Here is a 15,619-nt window from a genome sequence, read left to right on the forward strand (position 1 = left end):
TCTCCAGAAACCGAAACTCTCCTTGGAATTATAGAAATATCTCCTGCAGGATAATTGCAAAGGGAAGAAGTAACAATTCTGGAGGGTTGGAGCTAGGAAGTAAAAATTCTGGAGAGTTGGAGCTAGACTTTGAGGGGTTTTTGTGAGCTAAGGATGTACTTTGAGGAGCAAGATACAGGTACAATATTATGTATTTTATGGCCTGCTGTTGGTTGTGATTAGAATCTTAGCAGACCAGAGAGCACCTCAAGATGAATTATAGTTACACTTTGATAGCAGCTTTCATTTATTTTATAGAATAATATTCAGCAATATACCCCTTCCAGCCTGCTAAAACCTTTTTGTGTTTTTAATTTTCCTCCGAGTCAAAGGTTTTAATAACTTTTCAGGCATAATAGTTAAGATTCAGATATTTTTGTACACGTTCAAGTGGCAGCTAATGATTCATTAGAGTTTTACTGAGAAAATAAAGTTGCTAAGATACATTCATGTTGCAATTAACTTCAAACTTTAAAATGTCTTAAAGCAATCCTTTCAAGGTGGCATACAAAAAGTTGCCCTTTAAGATGGCACAGAAAAATTTCTTATCTTTAATTTCTCTTCAAAACATACTTTATAAATAATCTTAAGTTAAATCTGACCTGTACTATAATATTCACCCAAAAGGCCTATCTTGAAAAGCTATTTTTTTCTAAAAATGAAATAATTTTTTCTTTCTTTTTTTTTGTCCTAAGTTTTTCTTTTGCTAAAAACTGCAATCAACTGCAAATCTAAAAAAATGCACAAGCATTGGAGTGTCTCAATGAATTTGATTAGAAAACTTGCACCATTTTTCTCTACAGAAAAAAATGAAATATATTCACTTTTAAATGTGTTCCTTGAGTGCATTTTTCACTGAAGTGTTTTACAAAGAATTACCCCCAGTGTAATGTATTTTAGCTCATGTACTGATGGCCATATTCCCTCAAAGTCTTGTGAAAACTGATAAAAAAATATGTAGTGCTGGCTTACCAAGAATAATTTTAAATCTTAGTAATTTATCTTGAGAGACTCCACGATCAATATCATACAGCACTGTGAGCCTGCTGCTTTATTATCCTTTTTATCCAAGTGTGGAGAGAGAAAGCATTGATTTTTGTTTGTTGTGTGTGCTGTAAAAACAAAGGAGAAATGTCATTTTTGAATGCCAAGGTTATATGAGTATCGTTTTATTGATTTTCAATTAAATAAAAGTTATGTGAGGCGATAGTTGGCATTGCTTTGGGAAAAAAATGAATGCCATTGAAATAATTTTTTAAAAAGCCAAGCAATACCTTTGAAAATAATTTATGGCAAGTTCATCTCCCCAGCTGAGCTTTCAAAAATTGTTTTGCCATTGGATTCAGAGCAGTGTAGTTTAGATAATACTGCAAAACTCTAAATAAGTAAGGACAATATGAAAAAGGAACAGTACAGTTCTTTATTTTAGAGATTTCCTACTTTTGAGTTTTTTATTGTGATGACCCAATGCATTACAAGTGACTTCTCTAAGAAAAAAAACCTGAGATATTTCATATTTTCTCTACTCTGTTTTTCCCAATTATTAACAATTTATTCAATTTTTTTTTATTTGCTCGTCAAAGTAAATTTTATTCATTCAGAAAGGCCACTTGTTTAAATCTGTGGTGTCTTGTAGGACCAAGCTGTTGAGTTTTAACACAGGGGAAAGGAAGCCACCTGCTGCTGGGAGATTGAAAATAGAGCTCTGCTGCAAAGGCTGTATGGCAGGGGCAGCCTTTAATTAGGGATAAATGTACAGGGAGAAAATCCATATTTAAATGCATTTGGAATTGAATTTGTTACCCCTGTGCTGCAGGAGCACTGGGGTTTGATGTGCTCTTCAAGCACAACCATGCACTGAACTGCACGCAGACTTTGACCTTTAAAAAACAGGAAGGCTTTTTAGGGACCTTTAGTTCTGAATTTATATTTTCCTCCCTTTCTCTTTAACTGTGCACTCCAGAAATATCACACACATTTGAATTACTAGTGAGGAGTTTCTGTAATACCAAAATGCCAAGAATCTATCTGCTTTTACTATGAAAGTGCTGTAAAACTTCAAGAATTGGAAATGCGGGTGGAGATTGTAAAATATACCATTATATATATAGTTTTCACAGACAGTGATATATATGGATACTGTTTAGAGATCCTCACATTCTCAATTTCTTGCATATTTTTATAAATGTATGAAGTAAGAAACCTTTGTAGAAATGCCCCAAATGCTCAAATAGGCAGATTAGAGAAGTCAGATACAATAATCCCAAACCTGCTCATTTCTTTCAGGTTTTGCTGACCATATGCTTTCTGCCCAGCAAATTCTGGTCATCTCCTGAGTTTTTCAAACTAACTCACAAGTTATTGTATTCCTTGCCTACGTGGTGATCAAAAACCCTCAGTGTGTCAGCTGGGTAGGAATTAGCATCTGCCATCTGTCCTCAGTGGGAGCCTTATCAGCACATGGGGAAAAGAATTCCTGTGTATGCTTTGGCAAATACAATGGGATTTCATTCCTTTTTAGCAGTTCTTGGGAGCAGGAGAGCCCAAAAGGTATCAGGAATGTGGAAAAGAGAGCTCAAGATAATCAATAGAGAGGAGGTTATATTTTTAATGTTTAGGTTGTCTCTTTTGTTGAAACACTAAATGAAAATTTTATCTTGTCAAATTATCAGAACTGTCCTGTCATAAAATAATTCTCTGCAAATTGTTTCCTGTTATTTCCCATGTTGCTATTCTGATACATTTATAAATTTCTCCATCACCTCGGCATAGATAATCAAAAACTTATTTCCCCAAGTGGTTTTTTTAACCCTAGGTAAATTTTTACATGTCCATCAAAAATGATGAAAATTTGAAAAAAAATATAATCCCTTTCTGCTGACAGTCTCTTTATTTTGCAAGGCCATGCAAGTGTAAAAATGTTTGAAGGAGGATTTGAGTTATTAAGTGACATAAGAGAATGGGAGAGAATTGCAGGGAGGGAAGAACTGAAGTTTCAAAACAGCCTGAAGAGGAAGGAGATGAATTTTTAGACAAAGGGCATGGTGAAAGTATTGTGTTGTACACAGGAAATGCCTTCCTCGTGTCTTGCTGTTGTTATGATATCACTCTTATAGTGACAAAAATGAATCTTTTTGTATCATAATTCATAAATAGGTTCAAAGATACACCTGCCATCAGTTTTCTGTGCAATCAGAGTGACTTACTGGATTGTAAATTTTGTCCATCTGTGAAAGAGGTGAGAGGTTTAGAGATTCCAGGTTACCTTTTTCTCTGTAAATAAGATCATTTATGAAACATTAATAGAAATTAAAAAACAAGATACTTTTCCTCAAAGCTCTTTTGGGTCTCTCATTGGAATATGTATTTAAGAGACAAAAGCAGGTTAAATCTGTAGTGGTTGGAAGCTGATTTGCTTTTCATTCTCAGTGTGAGGCAGAGCTGTGTGATGGCCCATGTTGCCTTTTACATGGAATTGGTGTTTTAGAACATTGTAAACCATTGCAAAGCAGACAGCACAATAAACTCTTTTGTGAATTTGCATTTCCAGAATTTCACAGCCTACAATTTTTTTTTTTAGAATAAATGTTCTAGAAGCATGGGGCCTGTCACATAGCAGTGTGAACAAGCATTGGTTATAAAGGTGCTACCACTTTGAACTAGAAATAATATTCTCGGAGTTCCCAGAATCAAAGAATAAAAAGCAGAAAGTTCTAAAATACCAAGTTTCTGCAATGTGAAAAATTAACTGTTTCTACAACAGCACGTCTGGCTAAGCCTCCATGGCAGCAATTGCAAAAGACACATTCCCTGATCAAATTTCCCCTCAAATTCAGGGTGCAGCTGGGAGTGTTTGCTGCAGAGCCACACTCTGAAAATGTGTTTTGCAGCACCCCTCACCAGCAGGCTCCAGCTGCAGCAGTGTAGGATCCTTTCTGCAATCAGACATTCCCTGCAGCTTGGCACTGTTTTTGAGTGGTCACATTCCCATGGACATCCTGTTTAATCCTGAGGAAGTGGTGCTTGAAAGGAGGAAGGGGCAGTTTGGGAGATCATTTCTGCTCCTGCCACAGCCCTGTTTTCTGTTTACTCCCAGGGAACAACATAAAATGCAACCAGATCATTGTCTTAGCTCTAATCCTGACACTGTGGTATTTAGCAAAGGGGTTCCAGTCACCCTCCGTATTATCTAATTGAATGGTAATCTTAAAATGTCACACTTTTTACTGGAAATGCGCAAACACAAAAGGAGAATTTGTTCTTTTGTGTGAAACCTCGCTGCCTTGTATCAGAAATTTGCTACTTTTTGTGCCCTTGGTACTTTAGACACTATCTGGGCCTGTGCCTAAATAAAACCCTGGTGGTTTTGGATTCAAGGGCTGGGTTTTGGATGATTTTTAATTTTTAACTGAAGGGGTCCCTCTGCTGGTTCCTTCCAAAATTCCTTTCCACAGGTTTGGAGGGGTTGGAGTTGTTACTCTTGAAATACAAGTGCACCATTAAAGTAACATAAAGCATTTTCATAATTAAAATAAGAAAATATAACGTGGTGAATACAGCTGTCCTCGCATGATTTTAGAAATTAGTTTTTAAAAGATATTTACAAGAAAAAGATTGGTTTTCCCTAAACATATTTTAGTGATAAATAAAATACACCATAACTATATTTGAAGAAAATTATGAGACTAATACCCTTCAAGTTTGGGGGGGGAAGTGGTTTTGGCGCTTTTTTTTCTTTTTTTTTTTTTTTTTAATTCTGATTAGAAGCAGAAGCTAACAATAAAAATATTTACCTGGTTGAAGTAATGTCCCTGTCTTTGTTTAGAGCCCAATTCCAGTTATGTGTTAGATTGCCTATAAATCTTTCAAAGACATCTTGAAGAGAAACATATTAAATCTTAATATATTATTTGAATATGAGAATTCTAGTTTAAATACGGATATCTGCCCTGGGCTGGGATTTTGGAGATGTAGATTCAGGTTTTAGTGGTTTTGATCAGAATTTCTATAAAAAGCACTGAAACATCAATAATAATGCTTATAATGCATAGAAAATTAGGTAATGCTTCAATTACATAAGGAATTCTGTTATTTCTGTGTCACAGAAATCATATTAAGAATTTGAGTGCAACTGTTTATAGTGGAAACTTACTTTTGAAGAATGTCTTCTATTGAGAAATAAGATTATGGAATTTTGAATGAATAACATTGTCACTTCATACTATGTCTGAAATACAGTCAAGTAAAAAACTTATATTTTTCCTATGTAGCTTAGCAAACTGAGCCCTATTTGCTGCATTCATAAATGTTCAGCCAGGAATGGAAGTGCTGCCGTTCTAAAAAAATATATTTAGCCCCCATCCACTGAATTCATTGGGACAACCACACACAGTCCTCCTGTAAAGACTTCTCTTGCTGCAGCCAGCTCCTGCGGTGGCCCAGCCTCGTGCCTGGCAGCCGTGCTGTTATCAACCTGCCACCCCTGGTGGAGCACCTGGGGTGCCTTCACACCTGATCCTGGCTCCTCTCTGGGACCCGCAGCTGGGAATTTGTGCCTTTCCCAGTCAGCACCACTACCGCGCTCCCAGCAAAGGATCTCTGCCCAGACACCACTCTTTCCTCTGCAGGTTTGATGTAGAGTCTGGGCAGGGTGTCAGGTATCCACAGAATTCACAGAATCACTGGGTTGAAGACACCTTCAAGATCATCGAGTCCAACCCAGCCCCAGCACCTCAACTCAACCATGGCACCCAGTGCCACCTCCAGGCTTTTTTAAACACATCACTTGTCAGGCTATTCCAGAACTTTATCGCTCTCTCTGTGAAAAACCTTTTCCTAATTTCCAACCTATAATTCCCTTGAGGCTGTATCCACAATTCCACCCTCCTGCACTGATGGAATGCTCCCAGCAAGCACATTCACCTCAGAGCAGAAATGGGATCAGCTCAGAGCATTTTGGGGTGTGCCTCCTCCGCCTCAGGGGGTTCAGGCTCTGGTATGGCCTCACTGCCTGTGAGATTCTCCTGAAGGAGCCCACAGACATTTCCACCATCCTGTACCACTGAACTAACAAGGGAAAGAAAATTCCTCAAGTTTATTCTCCCATCCTGCTGCCTGCTGCTAAGGTGTTGTTTTGAGTTCAAATTTGGGTTTAGTAGTGAGTTTTGTCTGTGGGCCTTCAGGAGAGTAATTTAGTTTCCCAGAATCCTGAGAAAAGCTCTGAAGTCTTCCAGGGAATTGTTAGACCCTTTAATTTTGTCACCTCTGTCGCCAAGGTCAGGTAGCAGAGGCATTTGAGGGGATGGGGATACAAAAACTGTGTTTTTAGAGACTCATGATTCTCATTAGAATATGCAAGGCAGGTAATTCCATGAGGAATGGCAAAGAGTGACTAACAAACTCCATTGTGTGGGTTGGCCTTTGATGCAATGATTCTTGCCCAATTAACTGAATTTCGAGGGGCCTCTCTGAAGCCTCAATACAATGAAGAACTTGTTTAGCTTCGAGCATGTTCTTAAATCCCTCCACTGTTTGTGTAGGTCACAGTGCTGCTTTCAATCAGAGTTTCAGCATCCAATTTCAGACTTGTGCATTATGTAAAATATAAAAATAGCCTGGTACATGCATTGAAATGCCACATGCATTACAATCCCAGGCTTTTGTCACCTCCTAATGAAGCTGGGCACTCAAGGCAAACTCCTTCCATTATCCAAACCCACTACTGTTCTCCTTGCCTTGGTAATCTGTTCCTGACAACAGATAAACAAACTCTGACCCAGAGAGTTAAATAGGTTTATATGTCTGAATCAATACACCTAAGTATAATATTGGCATTTAGATTTAGAAAGTAATTCATAGTAAGTTTAGACTTGAGCTTTAAGTACTCTGTAATGAGTTGGCATTTATCTGCTGCCCTTGTAATTGAAAGTAGTGACACTTTGTTTTCTTCAAGCACATTCATACTACCCAGGTGGAATTGATAGCTGTCATTTCCACAAGGACAAAATGATTGAGTAGATAAAAATGTGGCAGAAAAGTCGTTTGTACAGATTCAAAGCTGTATTTTTGTGTAAGTTATAGTAGGAATAAAATTGCTAAGGATCAACTACTTCTGAGGTCCAAAGTCTGATGTGGTCTCACATTTGGTAGCTGCTTTGTACAGGGAGCTGGAGTTGTGAAAGAAGTATCTGAAATCACAGAGTGCTTTGCTGGCACAAGGATATTGTGTGTGATATTACTGGATTGCAGTTATGGATGGGACTTGATAAAGGAACTTTTGCATTTGCTGCTCCACAGTTAATGTTTTATTGTCACAGAAGTGCAGGAGCTGTTGGAGGAACAGCAGAGCATAACAAAGAAGAAAAATTAGAAATTTTCCCTTTTTTTCCCAGACTGCCCAAGTTCAGAGAGCTTCAGAAGAGGAGTTTAGGCTCAGAACTGATTTTGTTAATTATGCACAGGTATGTCCTGAGAGCTGCTGAGCTCCTCAGCACAGATATTCAGCAATTTGTAAAATGCGGCTCCTCAGAGAAATCGTATACTATAGTAATCAAAAAGGCTCAGTGCTTTTCCTTGGGTTTTTCTGTGCTTTGGTTTTCTTTGGGTTTTGTGGTTTGCTGGGGTTTTTTTCCATTTCAAATTAGGCAAGAAAATTTCATCGCAGAAAATACAATTCAATACAAAGCATACAACCAAGTACTGTGAGGAAATGAGCAGCTGACAGACATAGTTTGCTGTGATTGAGAGGAAACATTTATGTGCTTGTGAGAAGAGCATGTTTGCAGTCATATGTCTCAACAGAAGGAGAGCAGTAGTGGAATTTCCCCCGGAGCAGGGGCACCGGAGCATTCTGAGGGAAGGAAGTGTGCTCGTCCCCAGAGAAGTGAACACTTGTTTTCTTGGCCACTTCACAGCCAGGGTTGAAAGTGATATTATAGATGTTTTTGCACAGCTGAATGAGGAATTAATAAACAGCAGAGCAAACAGGTTGTCTGCAAGACAATCTCAAATATTTGTGTTTTCTCTGTTTCTGGGCACAGGGGAGGGCAGTTCCAGGCAGACTTTGTGTGTCAGGCCCTGGGCTAAGCTGCAGCAGCACCACAGAGACCAGCCAGTCTGTGCTGGTTTATTGAGCACTCTGGAAACCCTCACTGGGTTCATCTGATCGTGCTGCAGATGTCTGGCGTGGCTCTGCAGGAATTAACATTTTGGGATCAGGGTGATTTCCAGCAGAGCTGCTGTTTCTGCAGGACTCCACACTGGGGTCTTTGAGGTCTGCACTGCTGGGGGTGACCCTCATGTCCCACAGCATCCCAGCACCCAGCATTGCAGTGAAAAATTGCTGGATTTAGGGATTCTGGGGGAGGCACAATAGGTATTGTTTGATTTTGCTCCTCCTTGAGGAGGTATTGAAAGGTATCTCTAGTTTTCAGACAAGACCCAAAATAATTTGATGCAAAGTCATTAAGAGGATGGCTACCTTGCAGTGACCTAGCTGTAATGAAAAAATATTATGGATTAATTTTAATTGTTGGAGGGGAAATATTAAAAAATGTTAAAGCTGTCAAAAAGATATTGTGTCAAAAGTGATTCATGAAAAGTATTTCCTAAGATCAGGCTATATTTTGATTACCAACCATTTAGAAAAACCATTCTCTAGACCCTTCTGACTGAGCATTGGCATGAGAATACAATGTTGGTGTGCTTGGACATTGGGATGGGGATGCTTTGATGTTGGGTGTACTGATCCAGTACACCCAACATACAGTACAATTAATTGTTTTCAGCCTTCCATATTAAATCAAAAGATGTTTTTGAGGCTCCCCTCTATTCACCTATTAAAAACAAATTTAAAACCCCACACTAGGACTAGTTAAATCTCTTAAGATCATGCTAAAATTCAATATTTTATGAATAGAATTTTAAGAATATAAAAATCTCCATTCTAGGAATTCATTGCCTGGACTGGGGAAGGGACAGAAAGATTTGCAGAAGTTCAGTGAAGTTCATACGTTCATATACTTGTTCTGGTTTTGCAATACACATGTATTATCTTCTCTTGAGCATTTCAATTTCTAATATCTGCAATATTTTGGGGAGATTTGAGGAGAGAGGAAGAAATAAAACATTACTCCCTGAAAACTCTGCCAGTTCTTGTCCATCTCACATGTCACCACCGGAGGGCGGTAAAATATTTTCAAATTCTCTTTTTCTCTTCCTTTTACTTTTTTAAATTTTCCTTTTAACGTTTGAACTGCTGTTAAAACATGTATCTGTTCTTAAAAAGTGATTTACACAGTACCCAGCTCTCCGTCTCCATGTTTTATAAGTCATAAGGATTTTTCTACTTTTGTTCTTAGGTCTCTCTTTCCTGTCCTTGTGTGTAGGAAAATGTGGTCATGGTAGAGGCAGGAAAAGAGGGCAGAGCTGATGATCAAAGGTTTAATAAGATTTCCATGATGGGAAGTCTTTGGTGTTGGCATAAGGGCATTGAAGGTGATGCACTGGCATGGGCAGGTGTCAGCTCCCACGACCTGACTGTAAAAATAAAAGCAAACTTTCTCCATACCGTGTTTCTGATGCTGATATTATGCCCAAATACTGTCTCTCTGTGTTAAATATGCTGTTTCTTCAACAGGAAAGAGGAATGTGCTCTGACCATGACCCTTCCAAACTTTCTTTTCCAAAAATTTGCTTTTACCTATATTGAGGTTCCTGAATGTGTCTGTGCACCCTGATTTTCATTGCCAGAGGATTGATTTGGGATTGTGTCTTTAGAGAGGGGTGTTCGGTTTTTCTGGCTATTACTGCAAAGGTATCCAATATGGCTTTAGATGAGCTTAATATCCCACTTTTACCTATTTTAGACAGGTAAATACTATCATTGAAGAAAGCATATACTGTAAACTACATGGTATTAATATTTTACTTATACTTCAGCTGAAAAAATATGGATGGATGACTTAATAGATAGCTTAGCTCCAGTAATTGCAAGCTGTAAGGTAAAACTTTTTTCATTCCTCGTGGATCTTTTTTATTTGGATTTAATACAAATATTTCCAACAAGAGAACATGTCCACTTGGACAAATATGAGGTTTCTTAAATGGTGTGTGAAATCCTGTGCTCTGCTGAACAGTGTTCTGTCTGTTGGGATGAGTTTACATTGGAACAGTTTTGGGTGAGGATGTTCTGGAGGGACCTGCATCTAAGAAAAGGCATTGCAGCACCTGGATGTAATTAGTCTGCTCACAGATTTGGTTCTTGGGCACTTGTTTTATTGCCATTTCTGCGGGGTTTGGTAGCTGGGCACAGAAGTAGAATATTCTACTGTTGTAAATTGCCTTATCCTTTTTTAACCTTCAGCTTCCAGAATTAGTTGTTTTCCTTTGCTTTTTTGTTTGTTGAGTGACCGAATTCTCTTTCTCAATGACTTCTGAATTATTTTGCAAAGCTTTTTTGACTGCTTTATCTCCCATTTCATTTCCTTTAATATCTACACCAGCTGGAATCCATACAAAAATGACATTGTTGCTGTGACATATTACCTTATTATAGACATCAATAATTTCCAGAGCTATTCCTACTCTAGTGATTGAAATTTCTAGGATGATATCAACGGCACTTAAAAGATCTGGAGAAGTGACAGATTGTAAAGGTTGCACTCCAGCAATCTAATTCAGTGCCATCAGGGAAGGAAATAACTCCACAGTATAACCAGGTAACCAGTCTTAACTGGCTTCTTCAACTAAGTCCACACAGGAGGCTGCTAAACCCTGGCCCACTGCAACATCTTGAAGGAAAATGGGAAAAAAAAAATAGAAAAGGGTGTGGGGGAGGAAAAAACCCGACATGAATCAGAATTAAATTATCACAGTGAAATGTTTAGTCTTAGACAAGGAAATGTCAAGGGTCTGACTCTTCCCCCATGCTACTTGCAGGGTTAATGTGATGTGGCGAGCTCAGGGTGGGGCTGGGTTGATGGCTGCACTTGCTGATCAGAAAAGTCTTTTCCAACCTTAGCAATTCCATGGTTCCACGACTGCTCTCTCTCCATAATTGTTCCAAATCCAACCAAACTGATCCACGATCCATCATCTCTTCCTGGTTTTTTTCACTGTGTTCTCTTAATCTTTGAACTGCCAATTATTACGTTGTTTCCTTGTGAGCACCAAACTCAGAGTGGCCCAGATCACTTCATTTGCCCATTTCAACACCCCTGCAAAGAGCTTCTGAATCCTCCAAGTATCTGATTTTCCACCATCTGTGGTTCAAAACTGAATTTTTTGCACTACAAGGAGCTTCCCAGCATAGATGCTGCTTTTTACCTTACCTTATTTCTCCTTGTGGTGTCGGTGGCTTTGGCTTTTTCACTCCCACAGGGCAAGTCTCTGCTCAATATGGAAAATGTCTGCAATGTTATACAGACATGATCATGACACTCAGAAATTCTGAGGAATCCTTTAAATCTGAGGAATCTTACTTCCTGACCATTTATTTAATGCTATTTATTCAAGCTGTTCCTTAGTAACCAACCTCTACTCAAAAAGTGATAATGGAAAGGCATGTCCAAATCATGAAGATCAGCTTGCAGAGCTCAACAATTGACACATGCAAGCAATTTAAGTCAAAATTTTAGGATTTAGAAAGAATTCACTTTCCCTATTTCCCAGAAGCCTCTTGACGTACTTCTAATTTTTTATCCTTTCATTGTTCAATTACAAAACTGTATTTGATGATCATAAGTCATTACTCAGTCATTCCTCTAAATATTTAAATTCTGTAGTAAATGTCATTTTCCCTTATTATTGGAGATATGGAGGTAATGAATTTTCAGTAGCTGGAAAGAATTCATAGATAATTTAAATTACCCACTCCTGAGCATACCTGACCTGGAAATTACTGTGTGCTTGTGCTGGAGTTCCACAGGGCAATGTTGTGTGTTCTGCAGCCCTGACAATCCATTATCTTGTCGTTTTATGATATATACAGTGGAGAAGAGGCACGTTTAAAGTAAGCCTTCACATATATGCTGTTCCACATTAATCCCTCTCTTCCTTATAACCTAAAAGGCAATCTTTGGGTTACGTAGGAAGACTAGGAAGTACAGTAATGCTAATTGTAAATAAAAGTGAAATACCATAATAATTTACATTATGTTCATTACTCAGGCTGCACCTGCAGTTGACTTTTTTCTCCCTCACTCAATCCCTTTATTTGAGACAGCATTCCTGGCAAACTGTTGCACTCTTGCACGTAAAATAGCCTTGAGAATTAAGAAACTTGTGTGTTAAACTTCATTTTTAAACAATGCCACAGGCCAATTGTCCCCTTTCTAAAGAGGCCATTATAGCATTTCTGTGTCTATAAATACAACACATAAAGCTCCTTATTACCAAATGCTTTATTAACATCAGCAGACAGTCTTATGACATGATCTATGGTTGATTGATTTGCCTGAAAGCCACTTTAATACTGAGGAAGAAGATTATTCATCTCCAGAAAGAATGACAGTCAACAATAAATCATTCCCTCCATCTTCTTACATAGCCATGAAGTTAAGGCTATCAGCTGATAAGAACCTAAATCAAAGTATGATCTGTTTTTTGGAGGGGGTTGGGTTTTTTAATAAGAAATGCATAAGGTTGCTTTCTTTTTTTTTTTTTTTTTTTGATCAAACTAATGCTGCAAACACTATCACTGCAAATGTTTTGAGATATCAGAAGTTTAAAATTTAACAGAACATGAGCTTTTTCTACCATAATTTTAATTTGTACTTGATATCTAGTATCATTTTGGCTTGTTTTGTAACCTGATTTACTCACAAAATTACCCAAACTGAAGATTTTTTTGTATAATCTAAAGGTTGAAAGTGTAGTTTAGTAGAGTTTTAGATGTTTTATGGAGCTCATTCAGTGAAATATTTTGCTGCTCTGATTTTTGGATTGTTTATGGGATGGTTAATTCCTTTGTTCTTCCATTGATTTTCCACATGTGTACTTCTCCTTTCATGTCCTTGTGACCCTGAGCTGGCTCTCCCATGGGATTGCCAAGGCAGGGAAGCAGCAGCAGTTCTTGTTTTCCAACAGCACCAAGGTGTAGGGGCAAGTCAGAGCCCCTGCTTTGCCTGTCCCCAGGACAAGTGTTCAACAGTGATTGAAATCCTGAATTTCAAATGGAGTTGGGGTTTTTAAGCCTCACACCAAAGCAGGAATACTCAGCTTTGAACACTTTGGTGTCTGGCAGGACTCACAAACAGCAAAGGAAGAAGATCCAGGAGCAGGGAGCAAGTTCAGTGTTTGGATGGTGACAATTTGCTGGGCTGGGTAACCCTGTTTGTGCCCCATGGGCTTTGGGGAAGTAAAAAGTGGATTATAAAACAGGCAGAGTAGTATTACAGTAGCATGGAAAAGAAAAAGAAATGTAGATGTTTCTGACAAAATTGTACCTTTGATATTTCTGTTTCTGCTTTTTATGAGTCTTTCCTCTTTCTCTGGAGGTTGGATGATCCAGTGAATTAGGGGCTCCTTGGCAGTGTTCTTGTTTTGGTTTGCTTTTTAAAAAATCCTTATTGCTTTTAGCATGCTGAAAGCTTTATTGAGGTTCTGATTTTCCTTACCCCACTGCTGTAAAGCCTCTCTAGCATTGCCTTATCAAGTGCAACTAATTAACATCAAAGGGATATTGTTATTCATTATGGCTCGATGATCAGCCCTATATGCTGAATTGGCTCTTTTGAATCTCATTCAGTGTGCCTGCTCCAAGTCCCCTATAGATTGCCTTTTTCATTTGCACAGCACTACACACGTTCATATTCACATGCATTTAAGTGGAAAATTGCCTCTTCCTGAAGGACCATCAGCCCTGTCTGGTGGCATTTTCTATAAAACACATACTTAGATATTGCTCTGCTGACAGGCAGTGCTTTATTTTTCTGTTGCCTCTTGACTTAGCATGGCCATGATCAAAACCCAACCCGCAAATTTCTGCTGCATTTCATTTAATTTCATTTCCAGGGATCTGTTTTCCTTATCCACATGTCATTATTGCTTATGAGAACCCATAGGTGGACATAGACCCCCCCACTCCCTGGCTATTTTCTGTTTCCCTGCCATCACAGTCTGCTACTTCCACTCTGTCTGTGAAGAAAATTCTTCCCAGTTCCTGGAATGAAGAGGGAATTCCATCAATGTTGCAGAAAAATGCATTGTCTGGAACAACCCCCTGAAACTGCATCTCTTTTTCAGTGGGTTTTCAGTTTTCCTCTTGGTCAGCACATCAGACCAGGTCTGTTCCCAATACTCTGCAAATTCAGAGGGAACCTTGATTCTCATAACTGAGAAGTATAAACAAAAAATAAATAAAGAGTATAAACAAAAATGAAATATCACACTGTTCAAAAGTCAGTGTATCATTTTCCATTGGAAATAATTTCCCTGCTAATTCATGGAATCACTGTAATTCCTGTCTCATCACATACACAGCTATATCCAGAGAAGTTAGGATAGTATTTTGTTACGCATTATGGGAATATATGTGTACCCCTGCCCTGAATTTCCAGCATATTTATACACTAGCTTAATATTTTTTATGCTTCTCTAATGCCTTGCAGTTTCTTGGAAGCCTATTTGCGTGTCATAGATATATTTCTGGCTTCATAAAAGGTGTTCCATGTGCATTTTCTTTTCTTTTCTAATTCAAAGTATCTGAAATACAGTGAGGTTTGTGCTGCAGTCCATAAAAATGACACTTTTCTGTTACAAAACTGAGATTATGTTTTGTGCTTTGGAGTGTTCTGAACTTTGTGGGCATTTGTTCACACTTGCAAAAACTGACAAGGTTTTCATTTGTACTGAGATGCAGATTTTGGGGAGTAACTGCTTGCTCCAAAAACTGCACGTTTTTTACACTTAATTTGGTACCAAGTCAGGCAGAAACCACACCATTTAAAATACTTTTTATAAACATAAAAGGAGGTGTGCTGTATGTGTATTAATTGGGAGTTTCTAACTCTGCCTTGAAAAAGTGAGAAGCTCTTTAAAAATAGTGCCATGCTTTACTTTCAGATCGATGCAGTACAGGCAGGTGCTAAAAGTGCTTCTCTATTATTTTAATTTTGGCACATCAGCAAGGCTACCTAGAATTCCAGCAGCTTGTGTGTCCTGGAGATCCACTGCTTCGTTGAAAAAAAACTGAGAACTTGTCAGTATGGCCCAAAACTAAATGCCCACGTGTTTATATTAAAATATTTAGAATCAGTTTGTGAAAACAAACAAGCAAACAAAAAATCAGTATAAGTGAGTTTCTTAGTTCTAAGTAACTTTTGTAGTTCTGTGAATAAATTACCCTCTTCAGAAAAGCCCATCTATTTGAGGGGTTCTGAATATCCTTAACTCCAGATCCTTTTTTATTTATCCAGCTTCTCACTCTTTTTTTCCCCTGTGGTCTTGCAGTGTTTTGACACATGATCATGACCGGTCTGCTATTGATGTTTGCCACCTCCTCTCATTCAGCTTCTGGTTGGCTGGGTGGCTTATCCTGCCTGTGCTTATGTAAATCATATGCAAAGCAGCAGAGTGTGGG

Source organism: Anomalospiza imberbis, chromosome 14 (assembly GCF_031753505.1).
Source record: "Anomalospiza imberbis isolate Cuckoo-Finch-1a 21T00152 chromosome 14, ASM3175350v1, whole genome shotgun sequence".
NCBI classification, from domain to species: Eukaryota; Metazoa; Chordata; class Aves; order Passeriformes; family Viduidae; genus Anomalospiza; species Anomalospiza imberbis.